General features: G+C 45.2%; 1 protein-coding gene across 1 annotated transcript in view; it reads left to right on the forward strand.

The window, feature by feature from the left end:
• The window catches only part of NRAS (NRAS proto-oncogene, GTPase), a 448706-nt gene that overhangs the window by 56793 nt on the left and 377625 nt on the right, over positions 1 to 14288 (forward strand). The window lies entirely within an intron of this gene.

Raw genomic sequence — 14288 nt, forward strand, 5'->3', positions numbered from 1 at the left:
ATGTGTTGTTCTTGACCAAAAGATCAGGGCTGATTTGGGTGTTACCTTTGAAATTCTGGACATATGTGAAGGCCTTGTGATTATCCTTGGTAGATATGGCCAATTTGGACTCTGTTAGCCTTGGGGGATTTCACCAGTGACCTTATTTACTTGTTCAGACAAAGGAGAAATTGCTTTCAACTTGGCACCTGTTCCTTTTTGGTCCTGGACAGCATTTTTTTTTTTCCTTTTATTAGAGTTTTATTGCTGGTGTCCACCAGCAGGTTTACTCTACCTTGAGGAAAATAATTTGTTCCTGTCTGGTATTGCAGAGTCCATGCAGCTATGTAGGCACTCGTATAGTTGTTTGGTGTAGGCTTGACATTAGTGCTAGTTCAGCTGAAGGGACAGTGGCTGTGAAGCTGCTTATACCTGCTCTCAGGAGATTGTAGTCGGCTTTGGAAAACTTTTGTTCAGGGAGATGGTGACTTCCAAAATGATTGCTTTATGGTCACATCTTACTAAGGAGGATAACACTGTGTATGTAGGGGTGCTACAGTGGCTACTCGTGTTAGTACCAGGCCCAAGATATTTTCACCTCTTGTGGGGGTGTCTACCAGCTGATCCAGTACATTGGCATTGACTAAGCCGAGGAATCTCTGGGCTTTCATGTTTGGGCTAGAATAGGCCACTCTGTGGTTTGGTAGTTAGTCATTCAGGATCAGGGTAGAGGGTTGAATCTTGATGGAGTCAAGTAAGTCCAGATAGGTGGAGCAGGCGTCCTGAGTCATGGTTGGGGGTTTGTAGCTAGCTGTGACTTTAATAGGTGTTTTGTCAACAGCTAACTGCACTTGGAGTGTCTCCTATACGTCATACTGTTTGACCAGCCTGGAGGTGTGCATGTCTTTGATAAATATTGAAACTCCACCTCCTTTGGCTTTGTAGCCCTCCATTTGGAGTCTGAAGTATGGTAAAATGAGTAACCTGGTAAGGTTAGGGTGCTCTCCGCAGCTTTGAACTAGGTTTCAGTGACTGCACAGAAGTCAGCATCCTCCAGGGTGAGGAATGCTTGCAATGAGTGCAAATTCATGCTAAGAGTCCTAGCATTTAGTTTTAGAATTTTTCACATTTGTAATTTTGTGCTCATGACTTCGCTTAAAGCGCTGTGGGGGAGGCAAGAGCCTTTCCCAAAAGTCTGAAGCCCAGGGGAGACGGATGAACGCCATCTCTGGCCAATCCTCATGGTCTGTCAGTCATGCCCTCCCAGGCTGTCAGGTATTGGAGTCCCTTGGAATGATACCAGAAACTAATTAAATTGTTAGTCAATCATTTTCTGTTTGTATTGAGGCATCACTCTGGGTTGTAAGTAGGATGCTGCTGAAGGCTAGGGACATACCACCTGGGACACATTCGGCGAGCTCAGTCATGTCTCTCTCTACATGTAGTCCAGAGAGGTACGTCTCGAGTCATTCACATTAACATGGCCTATGACAGAGTCATAACAGTACCTATTAAGAGATTTGAGAGCATGCATGATATGGTGGATTATAGCACCTGACAATCGAAACCTGACTTTCTCCTTGTCTAGCCTGGTGAGGGGCAGATCTGTGTGTCTCACATTGGTCTTCTATGAGTAGCATGTTGAGTTTGTGGCTGGGCCTTGGCGGCTGTGAGACACAGGTATGCGTTGTATGTGTGGGGCTTGGTGCTGTAGGTTGTGATGTGTGTGTGGTTTTGCTTCGGGGATCTCATTTTTTTTTTTTTTTTAGGTACATTTTTGTTAAGATCCTCTGCATATGTAGGAGTGTGTTGTACAGGGGTGGTGATAGAGGTGTGGTGTTTGTAGTGTTTGAGCAGACAACCTTCAGTGTCAGATGGTACTGGCTTGTGACTGAGACAGTAAGGAGTCTAGGTTCTTAATGTAATTGCATCTCGCATATTGTTTTCCTAGGTGGTGGTGGTAGAGGGTTGTCCATGTACATGAGGCAGTTGCTCACTGCATCAGGATGCCTCTATTAACCAGGCTAGCAGGAGAAACCATAGGAAATTGTCTGTCCATGGTTGTCAGAATCTGTGGAAGAGAGATCAGGGATAGTAGGGTGGGTACTGTCTGAGGAGAGTACCTATTAGTGCGAGTAGGGCTGGATAAAATCAATGCAGTAGCTACAAGGGAGGGTGTCACTTACACAGGAGTGGTGGTAAGGGAAAAAATCCAGCTGAGATACCTTGCAAACGGTTGAAGCAGTGCAGCGGCAGTATACGATGGGCAAACGTCGGGTTTAAATGCCACATAAACAAAAGTACAATAGAAACACTGGAACTGACCAACCAACCCTTGTCCCTGAGCTCTTAGCTAAACATCCTATGCCAAACCAGTTGACTTACTCCCACTAAGTGCAGGCAGGCCCCAGCCAACACAAGATGGCATAGCAGGAAATGCAGGAATCACACACAGATCCGGATTCAGCAAAACCCGTAACCAGACTATGCTAAAGATATTTAATCTTGGTTTAGGTCGATTTTTTTTTTTTTTTTACGTGGGGAAAGTACAGTTGTGTACTCTTACCATAAATGTAGATGTTAGAGTATGTTCACTGTTGGTCATTGCTGTAGGGTCTTCCTGCTGGCAGCAGCCCTCGATCGGCCAGAGTCCCAAAGTTGGGTCCGACGTCGGCTGAAGTCGCTCCTGCCCTGACGTCAGTGCGTCAGGGGTATAAAGACCTCAGCCGACGCCATTTTCCCCAGTTTTTCTTGCCCCAGATGTCAGGTGCCCAAAAATAAAGGCCAAAAGCTTAATCAAAAAGAATAAGCAAACATAAACCAGAACATTCCCAAATATCACCAGCAAAAATACCTCAGAGAAAAAAAAAGAAATGTTAAGGAGAGACAGACAGCACTCAAAGAACAACAAAAGAGGGGACAGGAGGGAGGGTAACCCAGACTGTAACAGTGAACATACTCTAACATCTACATTTATGGTAAGAGTACACAACTGTACTATGTTCTTCGTGGTTCACTGTTACAGTCATTACTGTAGTGTTGAATCCCAAAGCTAATAAAGGGTGGATGGAGAAGGAACAGAAGGGGCGGCCACAAAACCCTGCAGGACTGCAGAGGCAAAGCCTACCCTAGATTTAGAGTAGAGGGAGATTGTAGTGCTTAGAAAAAGTATGCACAGAACTCCAAGTTGCAGCTTCTAAGATCTCCTTGGTAGGAACTCCACTGAGAAAAGCTGCCGAAGTGGCCGTAGCTCTGGTAGAATGTGTTCTGACATTCATCATTGTAAACCTGTTCCTGTTAGAGTAACAGAACTTGATACAGTGGGCAATCCACTTAGCAATAGTCTGCTTAGTGATTGCTCTCCCCTGTGAGGTAGAAGCATAAGCCACAAACAATTGGTCCGATTTCCTGAAAATCTTGGTCCTGTCCAGGTAAAAACGAAGCTGCCTGTGTATATATAAAGAATGCAAAATACTTTCCTCTTCACTTTGAGGATTAAGATAAAAGGTAGGCAAATGAATAGTCTGATTCAAGGCTACTTTTGAAACCACTTTAGGCATAAAGGTGGGATTAGTCCTCAGGGACACCCTGTCCTGATGAAAAATAATAAAGGGTTCCACAGCCATGAGAGCTTGCAATTCCGAAACTCTTCTGGCAGAGGTAATGGCTAAACGAAAAGCAGTTTTCCATGATAAAAACTGTGGAAGCTGCAGGTTCAAAAGGAGACAAAGTTAACTTTTCCAAAACAAAGTTGAGATCCCAAGTGGGAACTGGTGCTCTTAAAGGAGGCCTTATATTATTCGCCCCTCTCATATATTGCTTAAGTAACGGATGAGAAAAGATTGGAGGATCCATATTGTAATGTGCAGAAATAGCAGAAGCATGAATTTTGATGGATGAAAAAGATAGGCCCTTATGTAACATCTCTGTTAGGTATTGTAAAATTAGAGGAATGTTTAGAACTGCAGAATCAAAACCCTGGGCCCGAGTCCAGGAGCAAAATCTTTTCCATTTACCTGCATAAGATTCCTGGTGCTGGGCCATCTAGCTTCAAGAATTATGTGCAGTACCTGTTTGGTAAGGATAGAACTGTTTAAAGACCCTGGGTCCGCCAGGGTGCTAGATTCAGAGTTTTGACATTGCTCTGCAGGATGTGGCCATCTCGTTGAGACAGTAGATGTGGAAGTTGTGGCAAAATCCAGGGGGGACCCTGAGCCAGGTTCATCAGGGTGGAATACCAGAATTGCCGAGGCCAGTTGGGAGCCAGTAAAATCATTTGCGGTCTGTCCTGTTTGGTTTTCAGAAGTATCCGAGGTAGAAGAGGCAAAGGAGGAAAAGCATATACTGAGAGGTGCTTTCAACTGAATGAAAGGGCATCCACTTTCCATGCTAGCTTGTGGGTAGGTCCTCGTGCAGAACGTTTGAAGTTGATGGTTTTGGGGAGATGCAAAAAGATCTATGTCCGGGCACCCCCACGCCTCCGTTATCATCCTGAATATCTGAACATCCATTCGTGTGGATCCAAAAGATTTCTGCTTAGACTGTCTGCCAGAATGTTGTACTTTCCTGGCAGGAATTGAGCTTGTAAGGTCCACCTTGTTGGCTAGTGCTGTGTTCCACAGAGCCATGGCCAATCTGCACAGGGGGTAAGAGTGAGAGCCTCCCTGCTTGTTTATGTACCACATCACCGTAGTGTTGTCAGTCTTTATCAGTAATTGCCCCGGTAGAATAAGATCTTTGAAGGCTGTCAGGGCATTCTGTACAGCTAGCATTTCCTTCAAATTTATGTGCAGATGCATTTGGTCCTTTGTCCAGGCACCCTGAAGACATTTCCCTTGCATGTGGGCTCCCCATGCATAATCCGAAGCATCCGTCGTTATGACTTGATTGGCTGGAATGGGACATAAAGGCCTCCCCTTGTTCTGGAGACAGGCCTCGGCCCACCAAAGAAACTCCTGCCGGAGACCAGGCAAAATTGCAATCACTGTTTCCAGACTGTGGCAATGCTGAGACCATACACTCTTGAGGTACTACTGTATCTTTTTCATATGCAGCAGTGCATATGGTATTAACAGAATGCAGGATGCCATGTAACCCAGAGCCTGCAGAATTTTTCTTGCAGACAGCTGACTCATTCAAGCCAGATTTTTGAAATAAGAAGCCAGTTGCACTTTTTTGTCTGGTGTCAAATAAGCCATCTTGGTTGTAGAGCTCAGAAGCGCACCCAGGAAAGTAATTTGCTGCGTGGGCACCAGGTTTGATTTCTTTAGGTTCACCGTGAACCCTAGGCACAAGAGAAGATGCTGCACAGATGCTAGATGCTGAAGTAAAGTCTCCTTGTCATCTGCTTGAATGAGACAATCGTCCAGATAAGGGTATATTTGAATTCCCTTCTGTCTGCAAAATGCCATTACTGGTGCCAGGCACTTTGTAAAAACCCTGGGTGCAGTAGATAAGCCAAAGGGCAGCACAGAGAACTGGTAATGCCTCTAGCCCACGTTGAATCTCTGGTACCTTCTGCACTCTTGCCATATGGGAATATGCAGGTAAGCCTCCTTCAAGTCCAAAGTCACCATCTAAGTGTTCTTGCTCAGCATAGTCAGCAGCTGCTGCAGAGTGAGCATCTTGAATTTTGGAATTTCTAGGAAGGTGTTCAATACGGAAAGGTCCAGGATTGGTCTCAATGCGTTTTCCTTCCTGGGAACCAGGAAAAGTCTTGAATAAAACCCTTGCCCCATTTCTGAATCTGGTACCAAACCTGTGGCCCTCATATCCATGAGGGACCGAACTTGCCGTTGTGCCTCTGCCCATTGATGCTTTGGCAGATCTGGCCATCTGTTTGATATTGGCAAGGTGTGGAAATGAAACCTGTAACCCCTTGAAACTATGTCCAGAACCCATTTGTCTTGGGTTATGCAGCTCCAATTGTGATAAAGAGAGAGATTTTTTCCTCCCAAAGGCGCATCCAGGAGGGGAGCCCCTGGAGCTAGTAAGGGAGAGTCATAATGACTTTCCTGTAAGGTTGTGACCTATCTTCCACTGCTTATTTCTGAAAGGGGGCTGTGCCTGACCCCCCTACCTCTGGAACGCCTGTATCTGCCCTTCTGAGGTTTGTCCGAGCTCGGAAAGGACCAAGGTTTAGCTGGCCAATTCCTGCTAAATCTAGGGGGTTGTACCTGTAGAAAATCTTTAACCGTCTGTATAGATTTGGTTTTGTCTTCCATTTTCTTCAATACTTCCTCAGCTTTGGCCCCAAACAAAACATTGTGTTGCAAAGGAGCATCTAAAAGCTTTGCTTTAACCTGCTCAGGAAACATTTTGCTTCTTTAACCAAGCATGCCTTCTAATAACTGCGCCAGTTGCTGCAGCCCTGCAAGAAGCCTCCAAAGAATCATAACCACAGTGCAGGGTATGTTTACCCACCTGCTCAGTAGCATGCAATACCTATAATTCCTTATTGTCTGCAACACCAGAAGCAGCAGACATATTTTGCTTTAACACAGACAAAAGATATTGCTGATATTTTAACATATGAAATTGACAATTCAAAGTTCTAATAGACAATATAGCAGAAGTATAAACTTTTTTGCCCCATCTTTCCAAGGCTCTGGACTCTCGGTCAGAGGGACTAGGATTCTTAGCAGAGGCTGCTTTAACACCCTTAGGGCCCTGAGAAATAGTTTCTGGATCAGCTGAAGGATTCTTAAAAAGATATTTGTGGGAATCTGGAACCCTATAATACCTATCCGGTTTGACAGGAGCAGGAGGAAAAGAATCTGAGAGAGATACCTCTGTAAAAACATCATCCATAATGTCCAATACAGGGGGAATAGCCAGGGGTCTATGCTGTGGAAGCAGAAGAAAATCCCTAAGCCTTTTCTTAGATTCACAGTATTCCTGCCCTTCCCAGTGAAAATGCTCTCTCATGTCATGCAAGGTCTCCCCAAATGAATAATCCTAAGGAGGAGAGGCCGAAGGTAGGGAATCTTCAGCATCAGAATCCTCATAAGGAGGGAAGGAATAATCCTGCTCAGAAGAAGCAGCAGCAGAAGAAATCAAAACTTGATCCGGGGAATCATAATCTGGCTCTACCCTAGGTCTCTTGTCAGGAGGGGGATGAGAACCCGTGATCATAGTTAACAGGTCTTCAGCCATTCTAAGCATCTGTCTTTGAGGTCTAGGGCCCTGAACAGAAGGTGCCTGTGCATGCTGCTTTGTCTTTGCCGGAGCCTTAGTCTTTGCCTTTGTCCTTGACTGCAAAACTGGAGTCATCTGTACATGAAGCTGTGTAGGCCTAAAAACTCCCTCAGAAGCCGGTGCCTGCACAGCGGCTCCGGACCCATCTGAGGGAGCAATATCTGGAGGTCCAATCCCTGAAAAGTCTGAAGGCCCCATCGGCTCCTCACTGGAGTCAGTACAGGCAACCGGTTCAAAAGTGGCGGATGACGGGGGCTGCAAAAGCGCCTCACTGACTACGGCCGAACTGGCAACTGGCTCTGGTTGAATAAAGTCGTCCACTTTGGACCTCGGAGGCCTGTCTTTATCCTTGCGCCTCTTATTTCAGTAGCCGGATAAGAATCCGACGACATATTGTAATTAAATCTTTTTCCAAAATAATGGAAGGCAAAATCGTACCTACGCCTAATAGTGCGTTGATTAAACTTAGCACAAAACCTACAATTAGCTACTTCGTGGTCACGACCTAAGCAAGGTGTACAGTACGAGTGAAAATCCATATGCGATATTTGCTTCCCACAAGAAATACAGTTGTTAACTTTTTCTGACATCGGACTGGAGCAAGAAAAAGGTTTCCCCAATGGGGTACTTAGTTCAAAAGAAGAAGTCTTCAATTCAAAAGCCACAAAAAATAAACAGGAGTCTGCCGACCTGCACTTGCGAACTGCTTTGCAACGTGCACCGCACGGCAAGAAAGACTGGGGAAAATGGCATCGGCTGAGGTCTTTATACCCCTGGCGCACTGATGTCAGGGCAGGAGCGACTTCAGCCAACTTCGGACCCGACTTTGGCCGATCGAGGGCTGCTGCCAGCAGGAAGAACCCTACAGTAATGACTGTAACAGTGAACCACGAAGAACATCAGATGCACACTTAAATATCACAGTAGCAAACGAGCAAACTGATTTAATCAAATTAACCAATAAATAAAAAGCTCAGAATCTGAGCCCTGTTTCAGCAACCTTCAATCAGATGAGTTCTAACTGCACACTTCTACCACTCGGGTGCAGGGGGACCCTCTCCAACTAAAGATGGCCTGATTTAGTGCTCAGGTTATACAAATAGAGCTAGAGTCAGCAGGTCTGAATGTAGTCTATGCTACAGAAAACAAGGTGCACCAATTTCATAGGTTGGTACTAGGCTACCGGGGTCTATATTAAATCACCGAACGCTTAGATAAGTGAACTGTGATTAATCGACCCCATGTAAGCGAAAGCTTACAAAACCAAACTGTCAGAACGATTTTTTTCCTTTGGAAAAAAAATCGCTGTTCCAACAAAAAAGTAAGCCCATTAAAACATGAGATTAAGTGGGGGGGCATTGCCTACACTATGTGGGGGCTGTGCCCACCTACTTAAATATATCAACTCCAAGACTGCAGTGCCGAAAACGGCAAAGTACCGAAGTGGCCAAGCAAATTCTTTCCCAGGGAAGGAATTGGCTTACATGCTGCATCGCTATTTTGCAGATGTTCTTCATCTCACATTGCTGCAGTCCTTACACTTGGGTAGTCCACTGTCCTCTGTCGGCCCGAATATCAAAGTATAAGGCTGACGTCGGTCAAGGCGCATTTGACTGACATCAGGACGTCAGGGTACAAATGCGCATGACCGACGTCATATCCTCAGTCTTTTTTGCCGCATGGTCCGATGCAGAAGCAGCATTGCAAGTGCCGGTTGGCGTTCTGAGATTTTTCGATTTTGAAGTTTCAGACCGAGTTCAAAGTTGGCTAAGTACCCCGTTGGGGAATATTTTAGTTTTTTCTTGCCTCAGTGATTTACCGGATGTCAGAAAAAGTCAATAATTGCATTTCTTGTGGGAAACAGATACCGCATAGAGATTATCATACTTTGTGTATTCCTTGCTTAGGGCCTGAGCACGGCGTTGTTGGCTGTCGCTCTTGTGCTAGATTCAATAACGCACTATAAAGAGAAGGTTGGATTGTGCCAGGTTAGTCTTTGGGAAGCGGTGCAATTATAAAATGCCGTCGGATGCTCCGGCCGCTTCTTCAAGAAGCACAAGGACAAAGCAGTTAAGCCTAGGCTAGAAGAACCGTCTGTACCGGACGCGGTTCTTTAGAGGTGTCGGTGGAGCGGTGGCTCCACGGAGGTTTCTTTGGGTTCCCAGGAGAGACTTTATTATTGCAAGATGTGGCCTCTCAGGAGGCAGGTCAGGCTGAAGGGGCTTCTCAGGTTACTATACTCCCCTCCCTTCCTAGGGTGGCTAGGCCCTCTCCTTCTGTTTCAAAGGCTTCTCCCAGAGGCAGGCCAGGTTCAGCTTCAGTTGGTGTCACCCCTAGTTCTTCTGGAACTGTGCCCAAGAAGCATATGCTTAAAATGGCAGAAGATTTGATTTCTTTGATTAGGGGTTCTTTGCCCCCTCCTGATAAGAGACCTAGGGTGGAGCCTGAGCCTGGAAGTTTTGAGCAGGCTTCGGATGTTTCAGAGTCTTCGGCTGAAGACTTGCAGGAGTATTCTCCTTATTCTGATTCTGATGTGGATGATTCTACTCCTCCTGCTTCTCCTCCTGAGGATTTTTCTTTTTCAGAAACTCTTCATTCTATGAGGGAGCATTTTAAGTGGGAAGGTCAGGACTTCTCTGATTCCAGGAAAAGGCTTAGAATTTTTGTTTCTACCCCAGCATAGGCCTTTGGCTATACCTCCTGTTTTAGATGTGGTGGAAGATGTTTTTGCAGAGGCTTCTCTTAATCCTGATTCTTTGCCTCCTGCTCCTGTTAAACCGGATAGATATTACAGGGTGCCTGAAGCTCATAAGTATCTATTTAAGAGTCCTAGGGCAGACCCAGAAACTGTTAGTCAGGGGCCTAAAAGTGTTAAGGCTTCTGTTGTCAAGAATCCGGTTCCCTCAGACAAAGAGGCCAAGGCTTTGGATAGATGGGGAAAGAAAGTTTATACTTCTTCCACTCTAGCTATGAGGGCTTTGAATTGCCAGTTTCACATGTTAAAATACCAAAACTATCTCCTTTCACAATTGAAGTCTAAGGTTGATGCTCTGGCGGAAGGTATTGATTGTAAAGAGTTGCAAGATTTAGTACATGTTTCTGAACAGGTGGGTAAGCATTCTTTGCAATGTGGTTTTGATGCTGTACAGGCCTCGTCTAGGGTGGCTGCCACTGGGTCAGTTCTTCGCAGGCACGCCTGGCTGAGGGATCAGAATTTATCTGACCATGTTAAATCACGGATTTTAGATGCTCCTTTACAATCTGATGTGTTGTTTGGTTCTCCTGCTGAGTTGAAATATTTATCATGGAAGACTGCTTTTTTGTTGGCCATTACCTCTGCAAGAAGGGTTTCTGAATTGCAGGCCCTTATGGCGGTTGAGCCTTTCTTGATTTTCCATAAGGATAGGGTATCATTACGTACTAATCCTTCCTTTATGCCTAAGGTGGTTTCTAGTGTGGCTTTAAACCAAACTATTCATTTGCCTACTTTTTATGCAAATCCCCAAAATAAAGGGGAAAAGATTTTGCACACTTTAGATGTACACAGGCAGTTGCGTTATTATTTGGACAGAACTAAAGGGTTCAGGAAGTCTCAGCAGTTGTTTGTTTCTTTTGCTTTGAGTTCTCAGGGCAAGCCTGTGTCAAAACAAACTATTTCTAAGTGGATTGGGTTTTGCATTGCTTTCTGTTATTCCCATCATGGCAAGGAGATTCCAGCTGGGATTAGGCCTCATTCCACTAGGGCTACTGCCACTTCGACAGCTTTTGAGGGAGTGGCAACCAAGGATATTTTGGAGGCAGCTACTTGGAGTTCAGTGCATACTTTCTCTAGGCATTATCACCTGCCACTTTACTCTAAATCCAGGGCTGGTTTTGCCACTGCTGTTTTGCAGGGCATTTTGGCAGCTCCTGCTTCCTTGTAGTTTAGCCATCCTCCCTTACCTCTGCTTTGGGATTCTACCCAAGTGTAAGGACTGCAGCAATGTGAGATGAAGAACATAGTACAGTTTTGTACCTACCATAAATGTAGATGTTCAAGATCCACATTGCTGCAGTCAATTTACCCCTCCTTCCCCTCTGCAGTTAGAGGTGGTTGTGTGGGTTGGGTTGTACATATTGTGTATATTGTATATATTGTACATATATTTAGTGCAAGAGTGGTTGGTTGGTTGTTTGCTGTCTTTTGGTTTTGACCTTTATTTTTAGGGTTTTCTGACATCTGGGGCAAGAAAAGACTGAGGATATGACGTCGGTCATGCGCATTTGTACCCTGACGTCCTGATGTCAGTCAAATGCGCCTTGACCGACGTCAGCCTTATACTTTGATATTCGGGCCGACCGAGGACAGCGGACTACCCAAGTGTAAGGACTGCAGCAATGTGGATCTTCGAACATCTACATTTATGGTAGGTACAAAACTGTACTTTTTGGTTTGTCAGTTCGACCAAGACGCATTCGAAAACATGCGTCTTCGGTCTGCTGATAGGAACCTGGTTATCTGCCCTAGGGCCTATACAAGCCTAGCCATAACAATTCCTTGGATATTTCTTCCCACAATATTTATTCCCCCTGGACCCCTGTCTAGCAGAGTGACTGACATGATCCCTGGGGTGAATTTCCCATCTCCCATCCAAAAATCAAGGTTCCTTTTGAAGAGGGCCAAAGAGGTGCTCTACTTGACATGTATGGGCTGTCTGTTCCAGAGTCTATGGAGTCCCTGGGTCAGGAACCTATCCCTCCAGCATTTTTTGTTCATTGTGATGACCAGGTTTAGATCCCTGGAGTGTGTGTGGCTCTGAGGGATTGGGATTTCTTTGTGTAGCATGTCCAACAGCTCTGGGTTTGACATGGCCTTGTATGTTAAGCAGAGATGGCCTCTGAGTAGACTATATGCGACAAGAGTATAGCTGGAGTTTTTTTAGATGGTCAGTATAGGGCATCTGCTTTAGTCCTGTGATTCTTTTAGTGAGGTATTTCTGTGACCTTTCCAGTTGTTGCAGATGTCTTGAGAGGTACATATCAAACTGGGCATTGTATTCTATAATGGGTCTAATGAGGGATGAGTACAGTGGGACAATGACCTCCTCCTTTTTTCTGGATGAAAAACCCTTGGTGATGAGGTGTGCCACATAGGATTTCCTGACTGTTGTGGCGATGTCGTTATCGAAGGTGAGACCACTGTCCACCTGTGTCCCTAAGTCTCTTATCACACTTTCAGTGTTTAGTGTACTGCCACCTATGTGGTAATTCACAGGTACATGTTTTTTTTCCCCAAAGTGGATAATGATACATTTCTTGGCATTGAGCTTGAGCCCATGGCTCTGGCACCAAGCATCTCTTTCTCTAAGGCCCTTTTGTAGAATATCCACATCTGGGGATTCAATAATGGCTCCCAGTTTGCAGTCATCTGCGGGCTTTGTTTAGCCAGAGTCCCTTACTGTTGGCCTGTACTTCAGAGAAGTAGATGCCAAACAAGAGCAGTCCCAGGACTGAACCCTGAGGTACTACACTTTGTCACTTGTCTGGAGCTGGATTTGGAGTCTGCTACTTTTACAGTGTGGGTTCTGTCAATAATCCAGTTGGCAACCCATCAAGTGATGTAGGGATTAATGGCCAGCTTAGTAAGTTTATCTATGATTCCAGAGTGGGGGGTGGTGTCGAAGGCCTTTGGTGAGGTCCAGATAAGTTGTGTGGGACCGCCTTACCCTCATCCACAGCTCTGGACACTTCATAGAAGTCACTCAGGTTCAGGAGACGAGATTGGCTCTTCACATACCCAAACTGGGTGGAGTCCAGTGTTTTGAAGGTTGCCATTGTCTTTGTTTATAAGATCTATGATCATATGTTCCATGGTCTTGCAGATCAGGCTTGTCAAACTGATGGGACAGTAGTTCCCAGGATCCAAGGTGGATTCCCCCCCTTGAGTGTGATAACTGTAGCTGTGCACCACTCAGTGGGCACGAAGCCTGAGGTGAGGCTATGATTAAACATGACACTTGGGTGAGGTGTCAGTTCATTTTTGTAGTTCTTGTAGTATACAGCCCGAGATGTCATCTGGTCCCATGGATTCTGTATTCTTAACTTTGGAGAGTACATTTTTTACCTGTGTGGCCATTATTACTAGAATTTGGCAGTCTTTCAGTATTGAGATGGACCCTTTAGGGGGTGAGAGGGAGGTGAAGTTGGCACTGAATCGATCTGCCAGGATATTGGCAGTATCCTTGGAATCCATATATTTAATGCTATTCTGTTGTAGCTCAGAGCAGATCTGAGCATTGCCATTTTAGATTCTTGACATAACTATAGAATGCCTTTTGGCTGTCTTTGGAATCTTTGGCAATTTTATTTTTGTAACTAGCTTTGGAGGATTTTATGAGGGATCTCAGCTTTCTACAGAGGCTGTTGTGTTTTTTTTGCATCCTGGGATTTTCCTGTCTTCTGCAACAGTTTCTTCCTTTTGTTGTAAAAGTTTATGGCAGGGGATCACCAGATTGGCTTCCTTTTTTTGGAGGAGAGCATCTTGGTTCTGTTTGGATGGCACGATTCATGCATGAGTGGATGTGTTCATACAGTGCCTTAGTGTAGGATTCAGCAGCTGATCTTTGAGTTCCCGTCTGCATGAGAAAGATATAGTTCAAATAAACAGGGACATTAAGCCTTCAACCAGACATTCCCAGGTCAGAAGGGTAGAATCTACCCTCTCCTCCCACAAGTGTGTAGACCAAAAACCTTAATGTAAAATAACTGGCCCAAAGCTAGTGCTTAAACCAGAACCAAGACACTTTTTTAGAACAGACGCACTAAGCCTTCAGCCAGCAGTTCCCAACTTAGAAGGATGTAAGCTAGCTCTCCTTCCACAAGAGTGTAGACCACAAACCTTCCTAGTGTAAAGCAACTGGCATGAAGCCCAAGTACTTTAAACCAAAAGGCTTAGAATAACATTTACAATTTAATCAGACTACTAACAAGCGGTAATCTGTCCTGTGTGTCTGTCCTGTGTGTCTGTCCTGTGTGTCTGTCCTGTGTGTCTGTCCTGTGTGTCTGTCCTGTGTGCGTCTCGCGCTCTCTGTGTGCGTCTCGCGCTCTGTTTTCCCCCCCTCGGCTCTGTTCCC

The sequence above is a fragment of the Protopterus annectens genome, chromosome 7.part0, assembly GCF_019279795.1.
Source record: "Protopterus annectens isolate FY-2018-M chromosome 7.part0, PAN1.0, whole genome shotgun sequence".
NCBI classification, from domain to species: Eukaryota; Metazoa; Chordata; order Ceratodontiformes; family Protopteridae; genus Protopterus; species Protopterus annectens.